The following is a 17,846-nucleotide window of genomic DNA, read 5'->3' as shown; positions in this document are numbered from 1 at the left end:
TAGTTATCGTGCAACGTCGCGTGTATGTGTAATATAATACATTGAAATCACATTGGCCCTTTATAATGAAATTATATTAATTAAAGTATTTTAGCATTAAAATATTAAAGTAGAGTCATTAGGGTAAAATGTCTGACTTTGAAAATCTGAATTATTTGGGTCTTTGATTAATTAGATTTTCGAGTGTCACCCTTAAGGCTTCCCTATGAAAAAATAATTTTATTTAATATCATACTTATCTTAGTAAAAAAACTAAGAAAAATATATTTTTTAACATTGTTGTCCTAAAATATTTATAGAAGCTTCTTTGATCATAGTGTTGTCAATTCTAAGATGTGGGACTAAAGAGAACTATATTTTTTTTATATTAAACAACCAGAGAAAATTAATGATGAGAAAAATTCATAATAATATGCCGTAGTTGAGTCTCGAACTCTAGATCACTGATTGTTTCCTTGTAGAATTACTAATAAACCTTGGAATTATTTTTAGTGTGAATAGAAAAAATGATATTAACGTAAATTCATTTTAGGCTTCACCAAAGTTAGTTAGTAAATGGGAGAGATTTTTAATAAAATAGTAAGATATATAAAAATAAATTTAAACACGTTTAGACCACATCTCTCTTTAATTTTTTTCAATCATTTTCTTATGTATATGAAGTTGTCTTAGTGTCATCTCACTAGTATCCTTAAGAATTTTATAATTCTTATGAAAGATTTCAGTTTCCCGCAAAGTCATTTTTTTATTCGATATTCTTTAATATCTTGTCATTCTTTATCGATGCTTTGTTCCATTGTGTCACCCTCTCTAACTTTGGATTTGCCTTTTTCTTCGTTATCTTTTACCCTATTGGATGAATGCAAACTTCAGAGTCATCCATATCAACACTTGTATTTGGATTTAATGTTGAAGTATTCTCCCCTGATTCGAATGTCCTTATCTTTTTACTAGAGTAATGAACAACTATTTGTGAAGCATGTTTCTCACTCTCTGAGAACCTTCCACGCATGCATATACTTTAAGTTATTGTTGTTGGTTTGCCACATGTTCAGTGCATTCTCCAATGCATTCTCGTCACTCCAACCAATTTGAGGATGAGTATAAAAATTATTATAAGTTACAGAAAATTCATTTACCATCGACGCAAACTTATAGTAATGTGATTTTAGCCACTAATAGCTTCTCATCAAAATTCCAGTGGACAAATGCTTGTTGTAATAATTAGCTATACATTTCTAAAAAGCTTGATCCTTCTGATTATTACCCATGACTGCGTCGATGCTGATTGTTGCCCATGACTTTGCAAGGACCACGTCTTCATCAAAAGACCAAAATCTTCGTTTTGAATCATCTTTCTCTGGTTCAACTTCATGTTTTTCTTGTGATGAGTGTGATGACCACTGAGTTGTTGGAATAGATGATGACGTTAGCAATTCTTTGTCGTTGATAGATGCCCTTCTTGATTCATTCAAAAATATGACTAATGATTGAAAAGAAGAAAATACGTAAGGTAAAGAAGATATCCAAAATTAACTGTCCATGGTTGACCAATCTTGAGGTGGATATATACCAAATTGAGCTGGGGCGGCGTTATTTGGATTCATCTAAAAATTTTTAGAACTTTGGGAATTTAGAAAATTTGGAGGATATTGTGGAGCATATAAAATATTTTAAAATTTTGGAGAGTATTGTGTGTGAGAGAAAAAAATAAAGATATTGAACATTTGGAAGAATATGAGTATTTTAAGAAGATATATTTTATTTCGCTTTCGCTATTGAAGAAGATTCTCCATACGATAACACCAAAGGAGCTCTTTCAGAGCATCCACATCATAGTGTGGATGCTCTTAGTTAATATGTGGATGGTATAACACTTAAACAATAGTACAAATCAATATGAACCGATGTAACTATTGGATTCTTACACACTTGAGAGAAAGGTGAATCATGTGATTTTAGAAAACTTGTCCTTTTTTATTTTATAAAACGAGTACGCAGTGGAAAAGATAGAAATAAAAATAAAAAAATAAGAACTTAAACGAGTACGCAGTAGAAAAGATAGAAATAAAAATAAAAAATAAGAACTTGATCGGTTACTTGATTTAGAGTCTTCAATGACTCCTACTCTAAGACTCACGATCCCGCAAATCGTATTGATGAGCAATTCACTATAATTCTCTTCCGAAACCACTGGAAGAAGGAAACAAGTATAATAGAAAAGAGAGGATAAGTGTAACAAGTTACACTTTCCTTTATGTAGTAATTAAGTACACAAAGAAACTTCGTTACCTAACACTTGTAGATTGTCTGATCTAGCTTGGTGTTGGACGGCTTCTTAGCAGTAGTCGAGCGCAATAGCATTGTAGCAGAACAACAACATGAAGTTGGAGCGGTTAGAATGTCGAACGATTGCGCAAAAACTTGTAGAAAAGATGTGTGAGAAGTTGAGGCCGAACAACCCTTTTAAAGAAGGCTAGCAGAAGGCGCCTTCAACACTTTTGGAGGCACCTTCAACCCTAAGTTTTATCCCCCAAAAATCGTCTCTTATCGTCGACGAAGCCTTCTACTTTATCCGACTGAAGGCGCCTTCAAGGCTATCCAAGGTGCCTTCCATCGCCCAACTCAAGGCGTCTTCCATCACCCAGGAGGTGCCTCAGGTACAGTTCACCTGAGACTGAATGTGCTCCTTTCATTCTGTAAAAATGTTAGTTCGAGAAAATAAAGTATATCCTGTAAAACGAAGTTAGCACAATAAAAATAAGCAATATTAATTGGACCATTCTTCCCGAGACCAAGATCTGATCACGGGAGTTCAAATCCTCTGTCCCCAAATTTCTCTGTCCCCGTGTCCCCTTGCTGATCAAACTGACCAGATTACATCTCAAGGATGTCTTGCACATCACGAGGATACTGCACACATCTTAAGGATGTCATGATGCCTTGAGATGTGATCTGGTTCGTCCGATTGGCAGGGGACACGGGGACAAAAAAATTTAGGAACAGAAGATTTGAACTGTGATCACGGTCTCAATTTAGGTTTCCATTAGACTTATTCTTCCCGAGACTTAAGTCTATAAAATATTTTTAATTTTCAAAATATATTTTTTTTTGAAAAAAATCATAGAAAATAACTAAATCGATAATTTTTTTTTAATATTTTACTATTTGTAGATAATATTTCTATTTTACATAAATAAAATTTTGAGCAAAAATATGACCAGAAAGTTAATGAAATAATTGATTTTATAAAAAAAGCATAAATTAAGAAAATTAATTTTCTAGCATGCATAGAAATTAATTTATTGAACTAAGCTTGATATTAGTATCCAAATAAATTATTTCCTACTAATTAATCAAAAAAATTATGGTATATGATTTCTAGGGATTTTTCAAATTTGGCCCTTGTAAAATCTAAAATACCAATTAAGTCATTCATAATTCTTAAATTTTGAATTTCGAAGAATATTCGAATTTTCACATGCATAGTTATTCTTCAATTTTTCTATTTATGCTTTTAATTTTCCATTTTCAAATTATCATGCATGACTATAGGACATGAATTTACTAAGTTTAATTTTAGCTTAACATTTTTATTTTCTAATTTTAGCATGTTTTTCGAAAGTATTTTAATAAATTTAAGAGATTTTTTCAGAAAGTAAGGTTCATACCTCACTTACCTCGTGGTCTGATGCTTCGTCTTCATTGTTGCTTTCTCCTGAAGATCCTCTCCCTTCGTCGATGCTTATTTTTAAGGAACTATGTCATTCCTCTGGTGGTCTGCCATTAGAGCTAATCCAGCATACTCTTCTAACTCTGATTCTGATGACGATGATTCGTGCAATGTCGCCTTCAGGTTCTTGTGCTTTGATCTTGTTGGTCTTTTGCCCTTATCTATCTCCTTCTTCTTTAATTTAGGGTAGTTGTTCTTGATGTACCCTTCTTCTTGGTAGTTGTAACATCAAACTTTCTTTTTACTCCGAAGGTACTTCTTCGTCTGCAACTTATTAAATTTATTAGCTTTAATAAATTTACTAAAATTTCTTACCATTAAGGTTGCCTAGTCTTCGTTAATTAATGCTTCGAAGTCTGGATCGTCCGTTCTTGCCTTCATGACAATTGTCTAACTTAGCTCCTTCTTTAATTCTGTACATTTAGATTCGTGAAATTCTAAAGTCGAAAATAAACTGTATAATGAACTTACCTCTAAATCCTTAGAAATATAATAGGAGTCAACTATGGGCGTCCATTCTTGTGTTACCATTAAGGTTGCCTCGTCTTCGTTGATTGATGCTTCGAAGTCTAGATCGTTTGTTCTTGCCTTTATGGCAATTGTCTGACTTGGCTCCTTCTTTGATTCTACACATCTAGATTCATGAAGTTCTAAAGTCGAAAACAAACTGTCTAATGAACTTATCTCTAGATCCTTAGAAATGTAGTAGGAGTCAACTATGAACGCTCATTCTTGTGTTCTAAGGAAAGCATTTAAAGCGTACCTTAGTGAATCTTGGTTTGCTACCTTTTCTTTGAGATTTGTGAGTCCGATGATCAACTCCTTCAGTTTGACATGCAGTTGCGCTATTGTCTCTCCTTCATTTAGCCAGAGGTTCGTCAGTTGGTTCTGTAGCAAGTCTCATTTCACGAGTTTTTCTTCGGACATTCTTTCATGTAGCTCCATGAACTTCTCTCAAAATTCCTTTATTGATTTGTAGGTATCAATTCTGCTGACTTCTCTAGGTGGCAGCACGCTTAGCAGGTGAAATTTGGCTCGCCCGTTGGTCACAAAGTCCGTTTGCTCCTTCTTTGTCCAAAGGTATTCTTCATTTTCTTCTTTTTGATCTTTTGGAGCTACAAAATCGTATTGATTAATAAAACATCAAAGTTAATTTTAAAAAATACTTCTATTTGCTTTTTCCATAGGGAAAACTCCCCCCTCGAACTTCAGTGGTTAGATACTTGGTCCAACCATCATCTTCTTTGCTTCGATCAGCGGTTAGTCCTTCTGAAGTGTTCTTACTTTGATACCACTTGTTAGTCCCGAGTGAACGGCTAGAGAGGGGTGAATAGCCTGAAATCAAAGTTAGAGAATTTTTTTTCTTAGCAAGGATGCACAATTTAATTAAGCAAAATAAACTGCATAAAATAAAAATAAACAACTTATAAAAAGAAAAGGGACACAGGAATTACTTGGTTACAACTTAGGTGGTTGTTAATCCAAGGTAGATGAAAGCTCACTAAAATTCTCCTTCGTTGAAGGCGGAGAAGCTTCTTACACACTTTGAAAGTTCAGAAAAAACTAGGAAATGAATACAAGAATTGTTGTTCAATTCCTATCTCTATATGATTTTTTGTAACCCCTAGAAAAACTTATCCGTTGCTCAGAGACACCTCCAAGGAGGTCCAAGGTACCTCCAATAAGATAAGTTTTATCCACTGAAAATAAAACTTTATCTTCAGCTAATGGCTATTAAAAGCACCTCCAAGACGCTTGCGGGAGCCTTCCATGCAGTCTTGAGGGCACCTCCAATGGGATTGGAGGCGCCTTTCATTCAGAGGCGCCTTCCACAAGGCAGATCCGAAGTCAGCTCCATCTCTCTCGAGTCTTCTTCTCATGGGCGATGCTCCGGTTTCCAGAATTAAGCTCACCCGAACTCAATTCCGACTTTCTCCTTGAATAGGTTTTCTCCCTGACTTCTCATCCCTTGAATGTCACACACAACTTTCTCAACCAACGATGTACTCTTCTGCAGTACTTCGTCCCTCAGATGCACCGAGTCTACCAACTCACTCCCAGTGTCATCCTTCTCGCTAGCTACCTGTTCTGCTAGACTTCCTGTACTCCTAAATTCCTGCCCACTTAGACACAAGGCCTCAAACAAAAACAAGACATAACTTAACTCGATTGACCATATCAAAACTACCACGAGGTACTTACAGGGAGATTATATTTCTAACTTAAGGTCACATTTCTAACTTTTGAAACTATTTTAAAAATTTTTTAAAAAAAACTATTCTGAAAACTACTTTAGTTGTTATTTTGATTTTGATTAACTCCTAAGACACATAGAAAGTTTTCCTTGTGCAAAGGAGAGTTCGCTATATAATACTCGCTTGACTCTTGTGTAAAGGGGAGTCTGCTACCGTAGCTTGGAGGATCGCAACTCTAACTATGTTTGAGTTGGAGGAGTCTAGACCCTGAAAAAGACAAGGCGATATAGTACACACTCGACCCTTGTGTGACAGGGGTCCGCTACTGCAACCTGAAGGATCTCGACCCCGACTATGTCCAAGTTGGGAGAGTCTGGACTATGAAAAGGATGCGATGATATGATATGTCACTACAACAAAATACAACATTAGAGACGGAATTAGAGACGGAAATATAGTTCCGTCTCTGATTAGAGACGGAAATATAGTTCCGTCTCTGATTAGAGACAGAACTATAATTCCGTCTCTATTTTGGCCAGTTTTAATTTTTAAAAAAATGAATCTGTAAAGTTTAGCGACGGAAATAAATTATCCGTCTCTAAATAGAGACGGACATTTTGATTCCGTCTCTAATTAGGGACTAAATATCGCTATTTAGTAGCGAATTAAGCCCATCATAAACGGATTAGAGACGGAACTATTAGTTCCGTCTCTAAATAGCGACGGAACTAATAGTTCCGTCTCTAAATAGCGACGGAACTAATAGTTCCGTCGCTATTTCCGCGATTTAGAACAGACCCCTCTTCTCCTCGCGATTTAGGGCAGAACACTTCTCCTCTTCTTCTCCTCTGTGCTCCCTCGCTCATCTCCTTCTCCTCTCTGTAGGCCGCAGCGCATCTCCGCATACCGCAGCCCTTTCATCTCCTCTCCGCAGCGGCTCATTCCAAGTTGTCTTGGTAAGTTCTGTCTCGCCTCCTTCCCTCACAGCAGCTCGCCGCCTTCCCTCGCAACGGCTCGCCTCCTTCCCTCGCAGCAGCTCGCCGCCTTCCCTCGCAGCGGCTCGCCTCCTTCCCTCGCAGTGGCTCGCCTCCTTCCCTCGAGGTGAGTGATTAAAGTTTTTAGTCTTTTGTTTGCTAGCTTTTGATTTATGGCCAATGTTTTCTTTCTTTTTTGGTATTCTATTTGATGTGCTCAAATATGCTGATCTCAGTGAGCTTCCTATTTTTTTTTTAACGTTTTTGAGAAAGAAAGATTGATAAAACATAAATATTTTATGAAACACTTTATATAGGTGTTTTTCTATCGATATTTTAGAACCAATCTCAAGCTGTGCATTCTTTTGCCCTTATTGTAGACAAGGCTCTCCTTATATAATACCTTGAACTGCAGAGTTAAAAGGTCGTGCTTTATCAAAAAGATGAACATTAAAAAATACAAAATGGAAAGGGATTTAGGTTCAATGAAAATACAATTTTTTACAACCTGACCAGATTTCAGATCAGTTTCATTTTTTTCATATTGTCCACAAGAACCTCTATGTGTGTTCATCCTCGATATCCCGCCATAAAATGCCTTAGAATTGTATTCCCCGTTGTGTAGCTCATTAACAAAAGAAGACTCAATGGAATTCAGAAATAATGTATGTTTTTCATCTGTCCATCCTTTTGTTATATGGCATCCATCCCGCAGCTCGCCTCCTTCCTTCTCGGTAATCTATTGAATTGAGTTTACTAGTTAGACGGATTTGGTGTCATTTTGTAGCTCCTTCCGCCCTGATCTTCTTCACAAGTTCACAACTTTCTTTTAACTTTCAACTTTGACAAGGAATTACTATCCGGTGAAGCGTGAAGCATGATCCATCTTCACAGATTTTGTTATGCTTCAGTAGATGTTTTTATTTATAATTTTCTATTGTTGAATTTTGTGAATTGAGAACTCAAGAGGAACCCTAGGTAATTTTTCTCTTTCGGACTTCGTTCTCCTCATAATCTGCTTCTGAACTCAAAAGTTTCAAGTCATTAAAACCAGTTTCGATGAAAGCAATATACAATTAAGGATTTAGTAATTTATATAGTTATACTTTGATACTATTTGACTTGGAATTTGGATCCACAGTCCAAGTAGATCAACTTCTTGATGATCAGCAAAGGCTTTGCTTTTTGTGGTTTATCTCCTTTTCATTCCTGTTCTTTGAAATTTCAAAAGCTAGTTTCTAAAGCTAGATTACTAGTTTACTTAGTTCCTCAGATCTCTCTTTAATTTAATGCCTTGCAAAAGTAATAGTTCTAGCAAAGCAGATGCAATGGATCACATTTGTACTGAACACTTGCCTTTTTAAATGTATAAGAATCCAATGGAAACAAATGAAGTAATTCAGTTGCAACTAGAGTAATTGTTATATATTTTATATAGTAAAGTTGTTGGATAAATCAAATTTATCCAGCAAGTGAATGATGGTTACCTAAGTACACCAGAATAGCAATAGTTCAGTAATTGCTATTTGCAACTAGAGTGGTCAAAAAAATATGAGCAAACAAACATATCAAAATCAATATAATTATATTAAATATTATTTTCTTTGGTTTATCCCTCACACTTTAAACCACCATAAATTCTACTCAAATGAACTTGTTTGCTTATAGAATCTACTGATCGTCATTAAATCTATCCAATTTTCTATTTAAAAAAAATACAATTTCATTAGGAATGCTGCATACAGGAAATGTAGCCTGCTTAAACACAGACAGTTTAGTCAATCTATGATCTTTTCCTTTGAGGAAAAGTATTATATTTGATATTCTTGTGGCATCAAACAGAATTGACTTGAAATGACTACACAAAACATATTACATTGTGTCACTATTGCAAAATTGGATTGTTAGAAACTGTTAAACTCTGCACACACCACCACTGCTCAAAATGTTGTATTCATGGTATGATTTTTGAATACATTGAATCATATGTGTAGTACCTCAATTATATTAATTGCATGCTTACTAAGTAATCAATCTTATGTTTATTAGGATACAATGTACTTGAACAAAGATTGGATGTACAATAGATTAGAAAATGGATTCATCCGAGATGAATATTTTGCTGGAGTTGAAGAGTTTGTGAACTTTGCGAAGAGTCATCCAGAATGCATGGATGGTGTCATGTTACGTTGTCCGTGTAATCATTCCAAATGTAGAAATAAAGCTTTCCATGATGAGGATACTGTCAAAGTACATCTATGTAAAAAAGGATTTGTTCCAAATTACTACAACTGGTACTGTCATGGAGAGCCTTATTTGTCTCACCGTATTGGAACTTCTGTTGCTTCATCATCAGGCACAACTCCTTTAGGGGAATCATCATCTAATGAGAATGCAATGCAATCAATGGTTTATGATGCTATGAATGCTGTTGATCATTCAAATATAGATGATGTACCAACACATGAAGTTCAGCAAATGTATGACATGCTAAAGGCTAGTGAAAGAGAAGTGTGGGAAGGGATTCCGTCTGGTCATTCCCAATTATCGGCTACTGCAAGATTATTGAACATAAAGGCAGAGCATCATTTTTCAGAAAGATGTTACGATGACATTTGTCAATTGATGTCTGAGTTACTTCCTGCTGATAACATAATGCCTGATAGCTTCTACAATACAAAAAAATTGGTGAGAGGTTTAGGCTTGCCCGTAGAGAAGATTGATTGTTGCATTAATAACTGCATGATATTTTGGAAAGAAGACAGTGAACTGATTGAATGCAGAATCTGTACTCACCCTCGTTATAAGCATAATAGTCGAATACCAGGGAAGAAAAATAAAAAGATTTCATGGAAAGTTATGTATTATTTCCCATTAACTGCTAGACTTCAACGCTTGTACGCATCTACTGCAACAGCAAACTACATGAGGTGGCATCATGAGCATGTGCACGAAGAAGGTATAATGTGTCATCCTTGTGACTCGTCTGCATGGAAACATCTTGATACAACATTTTCTTCATTTGCAATGGAACCACGTAATGTGAGACTCGGACTTTCTGCAGATGGATTTCAACCATTTGGTCAGTCTGGACAGCAATATTCATCTTGGCCAGTTATAATAACACCTTACAACTTACCACCGTGGATGTGTATGAAAGATGAATTTATGTTCCTTACTGTACTTATTCCAGGGCCGACTAATCCAAAAGAGAAGATTGATATTTTCTTACAACCTTTGATTGCTGAGTTGAATGAATTATGGAATGTAGGGTCAGTGACTTATGATGTTGCAAGCAAAACTAATTTTAGATTGCATGCTGCATTATTATGGACGATCAGTGATTTTCCAGCTTACTCAATGTTGTCAGGATGGAGCACGGCTGGTAAATTAGCATGCCCACACTGTATGACAGAATCTGATGCATTTTCATTACCCTACAGTGGGAAGGTATCTTGGTTTGATAATCATCGTAAATTTTTACCAGTTGATCACCCTTTTAGGCGAAATAAGAAAAATTTCATTAGGAATGTTGTAGTCAGAAAACTTCCTCCAACAATCAAGTCAGGTGAAGAAATCCTTGACCAAATAGACAGCTATGGTTTTCTACCAGTAGCTGAGACTAATTCTGATGAGATAAATAAATACATCGTTAGGCAGTGCAAGTGTGGTTGGAAGAAAAGGAGTATTTTTTGGGAGCTACCATATTGGAAATATCTACTTATTCGGCATAATTTAGATGTAATGCACGTTGAGAAAAATTTCTTTGATAATATTTTTAACACTGTGATGAATGTGCATGGAAAAACTAAAGACACTGCAAAATCACATGAGAAATTAAAAGAACTAGTCAACAAACCAGAGTTGCATCAGGATGAAACAACCAATAAATTTCCAAAGGCTTATTATATATTAGACAAAGATAATAAACAAGCTTTATGTAGTTGGTTGAAAGAAATCAAATTCCATTATACCTCGAATATGGCTCGATGCGTGGACATGAACAGGTTAAAGATGTTTGAAATGAAGAGTCGTGACTGTCAAGTATTTGTGCAAAGACTTATTCTAACAGCTTTCCATAACTTACTTCCTCAAAATGTTTAACAAGCACTCACGGTCTATTTTTCAGAGATTTAACAGCGAGGTGTATTATGATGGATAATATGCTTCGACTAGAAACATACATTCTTCTCATACTATGTAAGCTTGAGCGCATTTTCCCACCCAGTTTTATTGACTCAATGGAACATCTACCAATACATTTAGCGTGCGAGGTAAGAATAACTGGTCCTGTCTAGATGGATGGATGTATCCATTCGAACGGTTTTAAAAAATTAAAGAATAATGTTCGTAATAAAGCTAGAGTTGAGGGTCAATTGTAATGCTTATCCGGTTGAAGAAGCATCCTCTTTTTGCTCCTATTATTTTGTTGATAATGTAAAACCAGACATCGTAAGTGTCCTAGAAATTCGGATGATGCACAGTATAGACCCATCTATGCTTTCTATTTTAAGTTTCTGGCAAGCCAATGGGAGCATCTGTTTCTAGATGGTTAACTCCACAAGAATATCATGTGCGAGGACATACATACTCTTAAACTGTGATGAAGTCAAACCCTACATAAAGTAAGTTGACTTCTTGAATCAAACATTTTCAAAAATAAGTTGTTTCCCGATAGTGTAATTTTCTTAAAATTACCTTATTTTTCAGCTTGTATGAACAACAACTACAAGTACAAAATCCATCAATTCGTGCAAGTGAGATAGCTGAAAAGTTAGAGACAGAATTTGCATTATGGTTTCAAATTTATGTAAGTTATAGGATAATTTTATTTTCTTACATCCATATTAAATTACCAGAGGCTTGTTTTATATTCTACTATTGTTATAGGTGTCCGATCGGAGAATATCTAATGTGCAAGATTCCAGGATAATCAATCTTGCATCTGGACCTCTCCGTAAGATAACAGTGTACTCTAGCTACTATGTTAATGGTTTTAAATTTCACGTGACACAACGGGATTCACGCAAACTAACTTTCAATTCGGGTGTTTGTGTGAAAGGATCTACCAACAACAGTAATTCTGAGTTGGATTATTATGGGAGACTTGAAGAAATCATAGAAGTTGAATATCCTGCTTTACCCATCAAAAGATGTGTGTTATTTAAGTGTTCTTGGTATGATCCGACTCCAAGAACAGATCAGAATACATCCAAACTACAATTTAGTTGAGGTAAATGCAAACAAAAGCTTCAACAAGTATGAACCTTTCATTTTTGCGGTACAAGCGGGGCAGGTTTTCTATCTTGAATATCCCACGAAGAGGAGAAGAGCTAGTGAATGGTTAGCAGTTTGTCGAACAAAGCCACGCTCTACCATAGAAATGCCAAACTCTATCGTGAACCAAAACCATGATGCATTTCAAAATGATGCAATGGAGATATATTCAGTAGATTCTCAGCTTCAATCAACATCTCAATTACTTATAGATGTTAATGTACCTTATGAGGAGATAGATGATGGAGAAATATCCAGCAGTGAGGAGCTTATTGAACTAACAGAATCTAGTGAGGAGGATCTACAAAATGTTAATGATTAAAATTGTTATATCTTCAGATTAAGCATTGTTAAGCTAAATTTTAGATCTAAATATTCATGGTTATATCACTTGTCTTACTCTATTAGTCATTATTATTTTTTTGATAAAAACTAGTGTGCATGCGTATGTGTTATAATGTAATTCTACAGATATAGACATGTCTGACGCTGGTGGCCAGATTGTTCTACGGATTATCGGGGGTTGGTAAGTATTGGTGTTAATAGTGTTTTATTTTAACATATTTGTTTAATTTTATTTGTTAAATGCAGTTTTACCCCAGATGGTCATAGAGTAGCTGCATACATCACCTCAAAATTTAAAGAGCGATTTAGCCCCGCTGGTACTACATGGAAGCGGGTAGACCCGGATATGAAGCAATTTTATTACGATGAGTTTTTGGTAAGCCATTTTAATTATCATGATTTTATTATGTTTTTTTATAATAATTTGTGAACATATTATTGCAGAAAAGATATACTTGGGAGACAGGGCACGAGGCAGAATTTTATGCTACCTGGAACACAGCTTGTGCTAAACTATACAAAGACATGTTATACAAAGCAAGACAAAAGGGAATAAAACCATCCTATGTACCTGAGAACATTTGGGATGCATGGCGAGCCATCTGGGCTGCAGATAGATGGCAGGAAAATGCAATGATAGCTCGAGCCAATAGAAAGAGTGAGCTGGCTGGCCCTAGTACCGGAGTGACAAAACATACCGCTGGATCTCGATCGATCGTTGAGCATGCCTTAGACTTGGTGAGCTATCAATTTTAAAATTCTATAAGAGTTTTGTACCTAGAACATACGGCTAGAAATATTTACATTCTTTGATATTCAGGAACATGATCTACAGCGACCTCCTACTTGTTGGGAGATATTTACCAAGACACACAAGTCGAAAGATGGCAACTTTATAGATCGTCGATCGTCGGCATTAGACGTAAGAATCTACACTTGAATATATTTAACTATTAATAATGATTATCTATCATTTTAGTAAATATCTAATAATACTTTTTTTTAATGTAAATAGGAAGAAATTGCTGCTAGGGTTGCACAGGCATCTCAGCCTAGTTTAGAGGGAGGTGAGGAGCAGAATTTATCCACTGACCAGATAAATGAAATTTATTATGATGTGGTTGGTGGAAGGAAAAAGACCTCCACCCTCTATGGTCTTGGAGCCCAAGCAAGAGTTGTATATGATCAGGCGATGGCTCCTAGGGCTAGGGGTCGTCCCAGCACATCATCGAGTGCATCCGATTCATCTGCTAGAGTAGATGCCTTAGAGCAAGAAAACGCAGATTTGAAGACCCGACTATCAAGCTTGGAGGCAGATTTTCGAGAAGAGCGGCAATCCCGATTGGATCTTGAGAAAATTGGGCGGGATATGCAGGCCTTTTTGGATCAAATGAGTGCAACGCCGCATCGTTTTGCCTCTCAGGAGACTCAAGACCCTAATAATCCCCCTGATCCGTAGATTGCCATAGGTATATTGATGTTTAACTTTTTAAATTTTTTTTGTTCAACATTGCCATAGTTATCAATTTTAAACTATTTCTAACATTGTATTATATCTTTTCAGGATCGTTGATATCTATACAACACTATCATCATATATCCAAACTAGCACTCAGGTATGTCAAATAAATTCATAATATTATATTTAATATGTTACTCATAATTGTGTATTAGTTTATTCTTTATTTTATTAGTAATCTATCATATTAACATTTTTGCAGGATTGATTACTACTCACTAGCTTAGGATTGGATTTTCTTTGCTAGAAGGTGTTGTATTGTGTTTTTAAATTTCAGATGTTGTAGTACTATACAATCAGTGTTTATGGTTAGAGATGTTTGGATATTTATCTTTGTTGTTTGATTGGATATTTAGTTTTAGTTTTGTGCTTGGATTATTGTTATTGGAGATGTTGTAGTAATGTATTGTGCTTTGATTGGATATTTGGTTTGATATTTACATTCATATATTATTTTGTATTGTTATTGTCTAATTGTGTATGTATTGTGTTGTTTGAAAACCATCGTATGTGATGGTTTAGATTGATATGAAATGTAAACAACGATGACTGCAGAAACAAATTGGTGCTGGTGAAATTTTCAGGTATTAGAGACGGAATATTAAAATTCCGTCTCTAATTAGAGACGGAATTTTAATTTTCCGTCTCTAATTTCATCTTGGAAATTACTGTATTATCGATACTTAGCGACGGAACTTTAATTTTCCGTCGCTAAGTGACCTGAATTTGTCTGAAATATCGATAGCTTGCGACGGAATATAAAAAATTCCGTCTCTAATTAGAGACGGAATATTAAAGTTCCGTCTCTAATTAGAGACGGAATATTAAACCTCCGTCTCTAATTAGAGACGGAATATTAAAGTTCCGTCTCCAATTAGAGACGGAATATTAAAATTCCGTCTCTAATTAGAGACGGAAATTTATATTCCGTCTCTAATTAGAGACAAAATATTAATCTAACTAGAGACGGGATTTCATGGTTAGCGACTGATGATTAAATTACCGTCGCTAAATTTTAGAGACGGAATATATATCCCGTTGCTAAATTTAGAGACGGAATATATATTCCGTCTCTAACTAGCGACGGAATTTAAAATTCCGTCTCTAAATACAGTCAGCGACAAAACTCGTAGCGATGCAATGAATCCGTCGCTAATCTGTCGCTAATCAAATTTAGCGACGGAATAGAGACGGAAAATTCCGTCTCTAATGCTGAATTTTTTTGTAGTGTGTGTTCAACCCTTGTATGAAGGGAAGGTTATTATCACAGCTGAGAGGATCTTGACCCCAACTATATCCGAATCAAATGAGTTTGGGCCCTTAAAAGGACATTTACTGATGAAAATCGCTAGTCTTAAATCAGGAGAAATAGTCGATGGTCACAATAAAGTATCTTCAAGAAAAGCTACAAGGACGAGCTAAATTTATATTTAAAGTATAGAACTAAATGTGCTCAAACCTGTTGTCCAATTTTGAGATGATCACCCCACAACTATCTGGAAGATAATAGGTCAATCTCTCGACTCCCGAATATCTGTGGAGTCAAAGAGAATATAATGAAGGGGTACAATGAACCGACCCAAGCTGTGGATTGATATTCAAGCCATGCTTTAGCACATAACCATGAATATGTATCTTCCTTAGGAGATCCCAAGTGCTTCTATCATGACTCATGCACGGAGTGTTGAGACTTGTTTCCAGAGTTTGTTGAGTTGGGCATCGATAGCAACACTGATCATCTTCTAAGACCCTAGATCCAAGTAGAGGGCACTATGCATGCTGGAGAACAACAGAGAGTGAATACAAACTCATAATGCAGAAAAACGATAAAATTCAGGTGATGATTAACTTGTTGCAACCAATTGACAACTTAATTGGGCTTAGTTTTCATTAAAAAACAAATAGTAGTGCCAAGGCCAGGTACTACTGAGAAAAAATAACAATGCAAGAATTTTGACAATGATTTTCATGCATCTTCCAAGATATATAGATCAACACTGGTTAGAACTTTATGCTGCTCCAGGTTAATGCAAGCGAAAGACAAATTAAGTAATTCAATTATTCTGCTAAGAGCATATCCAATAGCCGGGCAAGAAGATAATCATACTAGATATGTTTATATCGATTTGAGGAAAAATATTTCATCCACTAAATATATCAATTGTAGAGTGATGATGTTACAAAAGCTAAATAAGGTAATGCAAAAAATAAATGACTTATCTTGCCAAGGATATTCCTTGAGACTTCCATGTTGTTCAACAAGAAACAAGTTTTGACCAACAATGTGGTCCAAATCCTTCCTCAAATCCTCCAAGCTATCGGAGTTTTCTTCTCAGAATAAGGAATTTGAAATTTAGAGGAAGGCAACTTGAACGCCCCAAGACTTCAGCGATTCACAAAGCATGAGGAAGTAATGAAGAAAAAACCTTAAGAGATGATATGATCGTCTACAGCAAGTGAGCGACGCATCCAACGGAAATCAAATTTTCATTTGGTTCGGACTCACAAAATCTTGGAAAACAGATCATGTGCAAGAGTCCATCAAATGACGATCTAAAAACCATGACTCGTTGGACTTTTTGTGGGTGACGATCGGGGATGACAAACTTTATCCGTTGTCTAGTGTTGGATCAAGAACCACAACTCGTCGCTTAACAGAAGGGGAGAGAATAGTTGAGGCAGACGCCGGCACGACAACAAGGATTTGGGGGTGGGCGCAAAGAGCGATGTCTTGAATCACGTTAACAGGTTATGAGTACCTTTTGATTAGCACGATGTTCTTCCCTCTAAAGAATTTCATGCTGGAGAAACGAGGCACCTGTTTGGGCAGTAGAAACGGGGACAAGGATCTGGGTTTCCTGCAAAGGATGCATAGTTGGGGCAGAGATGAAGTGTTCCTTGTTGTTTGTTGTTTGTGTAATTATTCCGGGATAATTTTGATGTGATCAACAGAGTTAAGTTAGGTCATACAGATTTAACGTCTCATGTCTAAATGTGCAGGGATTTAGGAATACAAGAAGTCGAGCAAAAGACATAGCGAGCGGAAAAAATAGAACGGGAAGAGAGTCGACGAGTTCAGTACATCCGAAAGACGATGAGCTATGGAAAAGTATACAGGTGGACGAGAAGGACATACGTAGCGGATCCAAGGGACGAGAAGCTAAAGAGGAAGCCTACTCGATGAGAACGTTTAAATTGGATTTGGGTGAGCTCAATTTCGAATGACCAAAGCATCACCCAAGCAAGCGGGAAAGTGAAATGGTTAATATTGAAATTGACCATTCGATGAGCAGGCGCCTCAGATGATCCAAGGTGCCTCACATGAAGAGTAGTCGAGACGCCCTGGACTACTCAAGACACCTCTAATCTACAAGATTAGAAAAGTGAATGTTGGCATGGATAAATCTTTATCCACTTGAAGGTGCCTCCAACTCTTCAAGGCATCTCGAGCTGTCACGTCAGCGAATGGTCATTTTTGACCGGTGGGTTATAAATAGAGGGCATTCTCTCTTAGTCCATAACACACTCTGAACTTTATTTCTATATTCGTTCTTTTTTTGAGCTTTCAAAGTCTGTAAGAGATTACTCCGCCTTCAACGAATGAGACCTTTCTAGTTGAACTTCTACTGCCTTAGATTAATAACCTCCCCGATTGTAAACCAAGTAAATTCATTATATCTCTTACTTTATTTATATGTTATTATTTTAATAAATTAACTGTGTGTCCTTGTCACGAGTGTTCACTTTTTATTGTAAGTTATTACCCCTCTCTAGATGTCTATGTCGGTCCAACAAATGGTATC

This window comes from Zingiber officinale, chromosome 5A (genome assembly GCF_018446385.1).
Source record: "Zingiber officinale cultivar Zhangliang chromosome 5A, Zo_v1.1, whole genome shotgun sequence".
In the NCBI taxonomy this organism is placed as follows: Eukaryota; Viridiplantae; Streptophyta; class Magnoliopsida; order Zingiberales; family Zingiberaceae; genus Zingiber; species Zingiber officinale.
This window is presented reverse-complemented; position numbering follows the sequence as displayed.